General features: G+C 57.8%; 1 protein-coding gene across 1 annotated transcript in view; it reads left to right on the plus strand.

The window, feature by feature from the left end:
* The window catches only part of CD82 (CD82 molecule), a 26,997-nt gene that overhangs the window by 9,517 nt on the left and 8,178 nt on the right, over nucleotides 1-9,302 (plus strand). The gene's annotated exons all lie outside the window — the stretch shown is intronic.

The following is a 9,302-nucleotide window of genomic DNA, read 5'->3' on the forward strand; positions in this document are numbered from 1 at the left end:
GGGAGTGGCCACTGCACTCCAGTCTGAGTGACAGAGTGAGACCCCAACTCAAAAAAAAAATAATAATAAAAATAAAATAAAATAAACATCTATCATTCTTGTTGTTATGAAGACCCCTTAGCAAGTATTCAATCCACAGATGAGGTCAAGGTGCTTTTTTTTTGAGTCAGGGTCTCACTCTGTTGCCTAGGCTGGAGTGCGGTGGCATGATCACGGATCACTGCAGCCTTGACCACCTAAGCTCATGATCCTTCTGCCTCAGACTCCTGAGTAGCTGGGACTACAGGCACACACCACCATGCTCAGCTAATTTTTTTGAGTTTTTGTAGAGACAAGTGCTCACTGTGCTTTCCAGGCTGGCCTTGAACTCCTGGACTCAAGGAGTCCTCATGCCTCAGCCCCCAAAGTGCTGGGATTACAGACGTGAGCGACCATGCCCAGCCAGAAGGTGCCTTTTAATAGAACACAAGCCCTGTGTCAGAGGGAAGGCGTTCTGCTTTCAGAAGTGAAAACTCAGATTTGTGGTGGCTTGAACACGAAGGGTATTCATTGCTGACTTAGCCAGAAGTCTGGTTTGGAAGCTAAGACCTCGGTTCTGGCTGTTCCTCGCATGACAGCTTTTCTGCCTCATGCCACACACCTCATGGTCACTGGATGTTGCCACAGCACCAGCCACCACATGTGTGCTGCTACGCCCAGGAGAAGGGACAGAAGGCAGTGCCAGCCATGGCCGTCCCTTCTATCAGAAATGCAAGCCCTCTAACAGACCTCCTCAGACTGGGTCACAGAGGCCCTCCTGCAGCAAGAGTGACTGAGAAAGTGAGTGTCCAGCTTTCAGACTCTGAAGTCAAAGGTGCAAAGAGAGGCAGGAGCCGGGACGGCTGCTGTGTGAGCGCGTCCATCGTGACGGTCACAGCTGTCATGTGTAGAGCCCCTTCTGTGTGCACAGGGTGTCTTCTAGAAGCTTTCCATCCATGAATTTGTCCTCATCACCGCTCTGCCGGGTCAGTTTTAGCTGACAGGTGGAGAAGCAGATCCCCCGAGGTGAGTGAGAGTCGTAACACCGGTGACTGTGACTGCAACCCTGCTGTCCTACGGTTGGCTTGGCGCCCACCACCTTCATGTGACAGTCACTCTGTCTCACGGGTTCTTACCAGCCCTCAGGGTAGCCCAGGAGCCTGCATCCTGCAGAGGAAGGCGTGGGGTGCCCAGGGTCCCAGACCCCGCCACATATGGCCTGTGTCCCAGCAGAGCCTTGGGGTCCCCCTCTTTCCGGTGCTGCTGGCTCTCAGCCATGGAGGGAAGGGGGTGGCCTGGCCGCAGCCAGATGGCGCTTCACCACTTGAGGTCAAGCGGGCTCAGATCCCTCTTGGAAGGAAGCTGAGCAAACCATGCACCAACATCGACGAGTCACACTTCACGGAACTTAGAACGAGCCTGGGGCAAAACATCACACAAACTCTATTATTCCTCACGATAATCCTGCGAGGTTATGGGTGCTAAGACCCCCATCTTCAGGTGTGGGAGCAGAGGCACAGGCCACTTGCCCAGGTTCACACAACTCCGTGGTGCCGGAGCCAGCATTGGAACCCAGGCAGCCTGGTGTCCGAGTTCATGCTGGCCAAACTTTCATGATGGTGGTTCTTCCCTGAATCTGCTTTATTTCTAATCCACATCTAGCCTGTTTCCCAGGAGAATTGGGCTGTCTCCCAACACAGGCACGTGGGGGGGTAGCTACAATCAGAGAGGGAGGGAGGGAGGGAGGGAGGGAGGGTGAGAGAGAGGAGAGAGAGTGCACACACATGAGTGCACAGAACCTGAAAAAGAGGAAGACCGTTGTTCCCCAAACAAGAGGACAAGGCACTTTCGGCAGTTGAGGGTTAGCTTGAGGGGCTAGCTTGGTGGCAGGCGAGGCTAAAAGGGAAACGGTGGATTCATTAGATGAAAGGAAGCTCATTTTGGCTACGAGACAGGAAGCCCGTGGTTAGGGGAGGGAAGTTCCTTTCCCAGCAGAAGGGCTACAGGGTCCGGTCTTTGCTCCTGTCCTGCGGCACCGGGGTTCCCCGGGACACAGCCAATTGTATATTATCGGTCTTTCTATCTAATATCTATATCTTATGTACCTATACATATCAGGGTGGATGGGAGCCAGGCCCCAGTGAGCTGGTTCCCATGACTTCCACGCTGGCTGCCTCTGCGGGGGTCCTGGGCAACCCATCCTCCCACCCAGGTGAGTCACTGTCTCACTGGGTGGGTGCCAACTATGGGCCAGGACCCGAGCTAGGAATGTGAGCTGACACGCACATGTCAGCTTCACATTTCCCGGGGAAGAAGCAGAGGTCTGGGAAGGCCGAGTGGTTCGTGGCCAGAGTCACACGTCTGCGTCCGCATGGCACTCTCCTCCTCATCCCTCAGACCCGAGGCCACACCACCCCTGTACCACGCTGCCTCCCGTGGCCAGTCAGACCTCTGCCTGGCTGGTGACACAGCTCAGCCTCAGAGGCAGCCCGGGTCTGGGACAGGGAGTGTGTGGAGACCCAGGTGTCCTGCCTCCGGCCAGGGGCAATGCGTCCTGCCCGCCGACCCCTCACCTCACCACTGCCCTTTCTGGAAGGCAGGGCTCCACACCTCACACGCCCTGCCAGCCTCACCTCACCCCACCACTGCCCTTTCTGGAAGGCAGGGGGAGGTTTCCTGGCTTTGCAGGACGGGTTCTGGTGCTGCTGTGTGGCCGGGCTGGAATGAACAATTTGTTCTTCCTTCCCAGCACATCGTAAATCCTGGTGGGAGACTAAACATACCCTTGGTGGTGTTTATTCCTGTTGGAGCCTTTTGGCAGGAGTTGGGGCCGGTTTCCCCGTGGCCGCTTGGGCAGGTGGGTGGGTGCGGACCCTGGACTTCCCCGCCGTGGTCTCAGGGTTGCCCTGTCTCCTCCCCTGCTCCCAGCAGCCACTGCATGGTGTGGGTGCTGGAGGCCCCTGCAGGCAGGCAGCCTCTCCAGCCTTGGGCTCCGCCTCTGGGAACAGGAGAGTCCGCCTGGCCCCCATGCCCAGGGCCGACCCGAACCCAGGCTGTGACCCTGCCATTGATAAAATGTGGAGTGGTGGCCACGGGCCTCAACTGGAGCCGCTGCCCTGAGGTCCCTGGCAGGTCATCAGCCTCCGTGGGCCTCTGGTTCTTCATTGTCTAATGGTAGCAATGACACGGGGCGATTCTGACGTCCAGAAAACACTTGGAAAACCCAAAGCAGCACTTGCAACTCGGGGTAGCAGAACAGACCCCAAGTGGAAGCCGGGCTGTGATAGTCGCTGCTTGCCCCACGCTGGTCCCTTGGGAAACTTGGCCGGGAGTGAGTGCGTGAGGATCCGTGAGAGGCAGGCCTCGCGCGTGCAGTTAAGACCCCCGGCCGCCGCCTCATCTGACCGTTTATCCAACCTCTGTCGGGGGCACAGCCAGGCCTGGGATTCAGGGCCCTGTGTTCTAGGGCGGGCCCTGCCACCGATTGCTGTGTGGCTTTGGATAAGTGACCCAGTGTCTCGGAGCACAGCTGATCTCTTGGGCTGTGCCCAGCTCTGGCAGTCTGGGATTCTGACTTGGTCACCCCAGACAGTGGAAGGTGGGAGGGGGTCAGGAGGAAGAAGGAACTGGTTTCCTGTGATGCGCTGGACACTTACACAGCCCAGGCCGTGAACCCTCCCACCAACCTGTGCAGGGGAGGCCTCGAGGGTGGGGACAGCGGCTGGGCCCCAGGAAGGTCCGGCAGGAGAACAGTGACCCCTCTCTCCCCCTCCCTCCCTCCCTCACCCAGGAAGCCCAGCACAGCCCTCGAGTTCCTGGGGACAGTGTGGCTCCCCATGGATCATCTGTGGGCTGGACTGAAACTCCCTGACCCTGTGGCTTGTGTTTCTGAGGACAGGGGTGGGGGGATGCAGCTGGAGCCCAGGAAGGCAAGAGGTGACCTTCCCTCTCTGTGGAGAAGGGAGCAGGGGACGTCCAGGCCACCCCTCAGGGAAGGGACTGTGGGACATAATCTCGCAAGCACAGATGGAGCACTGGCCCTGATTGAGCACTCGCAGCTGAGCTTGAAGGAAAGACTCGGGTGAACTCGAAGAGTAACCCCCTTCCCTGCCAGCAAAGCATTTGGCCACATCTCGCACGGGACACGGAGAGAGGATGCGAAGAGGCAGGTCCGTTCCCCCGCATTCGGTGTGCCTCATTATAGGGGCGACCAGGCACGTTGGAGTGATGTGCGCAGAGGGGAGTCTGCACACCGCCCCACGGAGCAGGCTTGGGAGCCAAGAAAGCCTCCAGGAGCAGAGGGGTGCGGTGCCCTGAAGGTATGGTCTCGTCATGACATTTGTCCTGAGAGAGGGACTGGATTTGTTCTGTGTGATCCCCGCCAGGACTTAGGAGCGGGGAGGGTGAGAACCAGCACAAGTAGGCAGAAGTCATTTGGGCTCAACTGAAAATGCACTGCTTGTGTCAGAACCCTCCCCCACCCCCGCCGCCGCCTGTGAGATACTGAGTTCCCCGTCGCAGGGAACATTCCAGCGGAGCCCAGAAAAGTATGGAAGGACTCGGAGGGCCTTCCAGTTCTGCGAAACGTCACATGGCAAGGTGAAACGAAGACCCAGCATCCGGGTGGGGTGGCATCACTTAGGAGGCTGGATCTTGGGTCAGGTGGAGACTGGGGGGAAGCTTGCCGTGGCTGAGACCTCAGTGTTAAATAATGGCATCGGAAATTTCTTTCCTTTGATATAGTGTTAAAAATCTAAAAGAATGGGGGAAAGTACGTTATACGACAAGAACTAGAGCGGATTTATTTGCCCTTTGTCATAGCTTATTCAGAAGTGCACTGAAAGAAGTCAATCCATTGCTTTGTGTACAGATGAAAAACATGCTTTTCAAATGAAAGGTTTGAATGAAGTAAATTTTATGTCTAAAGTGGAAGCATGATGGCCGGGCTCGGTGACTCAGCCTGTCATCCCAGCACTTTGGGAGTCCGAGGCAAGTGGATTGCCTGAGCCCGCAGGTTCGAGACTAGCCCGGGCAACTTGGCGAGACCTCATCTCTACAATAAATCAAAAATTAGCCGGACACGGTAGCGTGTGTCTGTAGTTCTGGCTACTTGGAAGACTGAGGCGGAAGGATCGCCAGAGCCCAGCAGGTCGAGGCTGCGGTGGCCGGGAGTGGCCACCGCACTCCAGTCTGGGCGACAGAGTGAGACTCCAATTCAAAAAAAAAAAAGTGTAAGCATGAACATCTAAAATGTCATTGCTTATGTTCTTGAAAAAGGAAAAGGAATGCTCACCAGATTCACAAATGTCAAATCTCTAAAGGGAGCATTTCCTCCAAATACCTGACAGCTGTGCTGGTTTTCCTTACCTGAGCCAATAATTGCAAGACAAATATGTGGTGCATCTGTTTCCCTTAGGGTTCTGGGCGTGTCTCTGCTGCTGGCCCGCCGTGTGCCTGTGGGAAGTGGCTTCAACTCTCGGCCTCCGTTTTCTCTCCTGGGAAGTGGGAGGGCAGTGGTGCGCAGTAGCAGGCCTGGCTTCTCACGCCTATGACCTGCGCCGTCTGCCACACAGGGTCCCACACTTCGAAGGGCCCTGTGCTTGGTTTGTGGCTCCGCCGTGGCAGTCTTGGAACTCTTGGTAGTTTGGGCCCAAGAGGCCTTGCCTTTTCATTTTGCACTGGGTGTAGATGGCGCAGCCGAGCCCGGATAGGACCCTTCACCGCGTGGGACGGTGACCCAACTGAGCGTGGCCAGCTCCGGCGGCAGGCTCTGGGGGATACAGGTCTCCTAAGGCCGCCGCAGGGCTCCACCCTCGCCATTCCCTACCCTGCCATCCTCTGCTGGCTCCCCCTTCGGGCAGGCTGTCCCCAGCGGAGCTCGAAGTGAGCCCGGGTCCTCATCCCACCACGTCAGTGGGAAGAGAGGGCCACGTGACCGTGGGTCTCAAGCCCAACCATCCACCGTGCCCGGGGCTGTGGATGGCGCTGATGGGCAGCCTGGGTTTCATGCCTGCCCTAGACCCTGAGGGGGTGGGGCCTTCCCCCCCATGGAGTGATTGATGGGTGGTTGCCCCAAGGGGAACTGCTGTTTCAAGGGGGTGGGGGGCTAGGGTCAGGGAGAGAGAGAGAGAGAGAGAGAGCACCAGCGAGCTACCTGGTTGCCGGGGTGACCTCATGGGCACTGGGCTCCCCAGGCTTCAGCCGCAGGCTGACCCGGCCGCTGAGGCCGCCATCCCTGTGGTCCAGCTGTGCCCTCAGCCCCACTCTGGGCTGGAGGATGATGTTTCCATGGAAACCACCAGTCTCAGGGGAACCACCGGGTCTGTCACCTTCTCGTTTCAGGGGCCCGGAAGGGGAACAGGAAGTTGGCGCTGCTGTAACAGCCACACGGGGCATAGATGGAGGCCGAGGGCAGGTGTCATGGGAGGCCTGGCGGGCGGGGAAGGATGGTTAGCGACCCTTCTGTTCCACCCACCGGGGACGAGAGGCGGAGCCAAGGTGTCAGGGCAGGAGGACCCAAAACAGCTTAGCTTCTCGGGCCCTCAGTTAAAATGGCCCTGACCTACTTCAGGGGTGGCCGTGTGGTTAAATGCCGATAAAGCTTCATGGGTGAAAACTTGGGTTCTGGGATCCACCTGGGTCCAAATCTCAGTTCTCCCGTGTGTTGGCTGTGTGACCTTGGGTGAGTTCATTAACCTCTCTGGACTCGTTGTCTGCATCTCTAATGAGGGAACTGGGTCGACACCCAGGCCATAGGTCTGCTGTAAAGATGAAATGGAGATTGTTCATGAAAAGTGCTTACCCCAGCACCTGGCTCATGACAACATTTGATAAGAGTTGGCCACCATCAGCATTGTGATGAATTACTCACAGAAGAGCTTTGTAAACTACAGAGCTCTGTATGAGTTGGGTTTTTAAAAACATTTCTTTTTTTGAGTCAGAGTCTCCGTTGCCCAGGCTGGAGCGCAGTGGCACATTCACAGCTACCGCTGTCTCGATCTGCTGGGCTCCGGCGATCCTTCCGCCTCAGCCTTCCAAGTAGCTGGAACTACAGGCATGCGCCAACACGCCCAGCTAATTTTTGATTTATTGCAGAGATGAGGTCTCACCAAGTTGCCAGGCTGGTCTTGAACCCATGGGCTCAGGCAGTCCTCTCACCTCGGCCTCCCATAGTGCTGGGATTATAGGCGTGAGTCACCGCTCCTGGTCAAAAACATTTCTTTTGAGCTGGGGTCTCTGTTGCTCAGGCTGGAGTGCGGTGACATAGTCGGCACCTCACCACAGCCTCAAACTCCTGGGCTCAGGTCATCCTTCCGCCTCAGCTTCCTGAGTAGCTGGGACTACAGACACAGGGCACCACCCCTAGTTAATTTTTTTTGATGTTTTGTAGAGACGAGGTCTCGCTCTGTTGCCCGGGCTGATCTTGAACTCCTGGGCTCAAGCAACCCTCCCACCTCAGCCTCCCAAAGTGCTGGGATTATAGGTGTGAGCCTCCACCCCCCCTGGTTTTCAAAGTATCATGCCGAGACCTTTATTGGGAGAGAGGCATGCCGGGAGAGCCCTCTTGGGGGTTGAGAGGTGGGGGAGGTGGGGGAGGGGGGCTGGCTTCCCAGCGTTAATAGGGGGTGAGGAGCACACTGCAGTTGGCCCCAGGATGTGGGTTCTGTGAGCACAGTGCTGGAGCCTGTGGGGGAACTGGAGGGAGCCCTGTCCACAGGCCCCTGGGAGCTGAGCTCTGGAACCCCGGCCTGCCAGTGCCTGGTCCAGTTCTCCCAGTTCCTCTTTCTCAGAGGCTGAGGGGGGCAGCTCCTGCCCTCCTGGGTGTTCCTTGGCCAGGTTGGGTGGGGCTGGCTCTGGGAGGCCTGCACGCCCACTGGGGTGGACTGAGGGAGGCCCCAGCCTCGGCATTCAAAGCTGGCTTCCATTTGCCCCTCCCTTTTTTTTCTTTTTGTTAAGTTGGAGTCTCACTCCGTCACCCAGGCTGGCGTGCAGTGACACGCTCACGGCCACTACAGCCTCGACCTGCTGGGCTCTGGAGATCCTTCCGCCTCAGCCTTCCAAGTCGCTGGAACTACAGGCACGCACCACCACGCTCAGCTAATTTTTTGATTTATCGTAGAGATGAGTTCTCGCCAAGTTGCCCGGGCGGGTCTCAAACCCATGGGCTCAGGAAATCCTCTCACCTCGGCCTCCCAAAGTGCTGGGATGACAGGTGTGAGCCACTCCGTCTGACCCGTTTACCTCCCTTTGCCCAGCTGGCTTGTCCCAAGCCCCGACTCCACCATGTCAGTCAGCATCTTTCATGGGAGCTTCACGAAAAGCAGGTGCTTCTCTCTGCATCCAAGGGACCCTGGGCTCCCAAGCAAGGTGGGGACCGCACAGCAGAGACCTGGGTTCTGCGGGGCCCTGGGCAGTGGGCAGCTGACCCCAGCCTTCAAGTGGTGCAGCTGGCAGGTGGGGGGTGGGAGGATGGCTTGCCCATGTGTCGCTGCTGGGGTCCTGAGCCCCTGGTCTTGGGCCCCTGGTGCCTGCCCTGCAGGAGCAGGGCCCTGTTCTGAGAGGCTGCACCCACTCCCCCAGTGGCTGCACCCACTCCTCTGGGCGGTGGGGCTGGAGGTGAGAGGCTTGCCCTGAGGTGTGCAGGGCGCAGCTCAGGCATGGCAGATGGCGATGGGTGGCAGGGCACATTCCTCAGACACGTGCACTGCACGCCTGCCCTGTGCCGGCTGTCCTGCTGGCCCCTGGGACTGTTGTGCACATGCCAGAGGCAGTCCCCGCCCCGTGGCGCTGACGCGCTAGTGGAAGGAGATGGTGGACCTGAAAGCCAGTCTTACGGGACGAGGGGTCTGGGGAGGGGGTCGTGGAGAGGGCTAATATTTAAAGTGGCTCCAGAAGGCATTTTTGAGGAGGTAACGCTTGAGCAGAGCCCTTGAGGGAGCAGAGGAGTGAGCCAGGTTAATATCTAGGGGAAGAGCATTCCAGGAAGGTCAAGTGCAAAGGCCCTGTGGCAGAAGCGTGCCTGTGTAACATGGTAGCCCCCAGTCTGAGAGGGCTTGAGCGTAGTATTTACCTATTCCAAAGATGTCGCCCGGAAGTCCAGCAGGGCAAGATGCTGCCTTCATACGCTCAGGGGAGGGTCACTGATGGCAGCCCAATACCCAGACTGCAGGGAGTCCTGTGTGGCCGAGGCAGAGGGAACAAGAGCAGAGGAAACAGGGTGGGAGAATCAGGCGGGAGGGGGGACCTGCTGGCGTTTCCTCCTGGATCCGCGGGTCCCGGGGTTG

Source organism: Carlito syrichta, unplaced genomic scaffold (assembly GCF_000164805.1).
Source record: "Carlito syrichta isolate Samal-C Ts95f unplaced genomic scaffold, Tarsius_syrichta-2.0.1 Scaffold305209, whole genome shotgun sequence".
Classification (NCBI taxonomy): domain Eukaryota; kingdom Metazoa; phylum Chordata; class Mammalia; order Primates; family Tarsiidae; genus Carlito; species Carlito syrichta.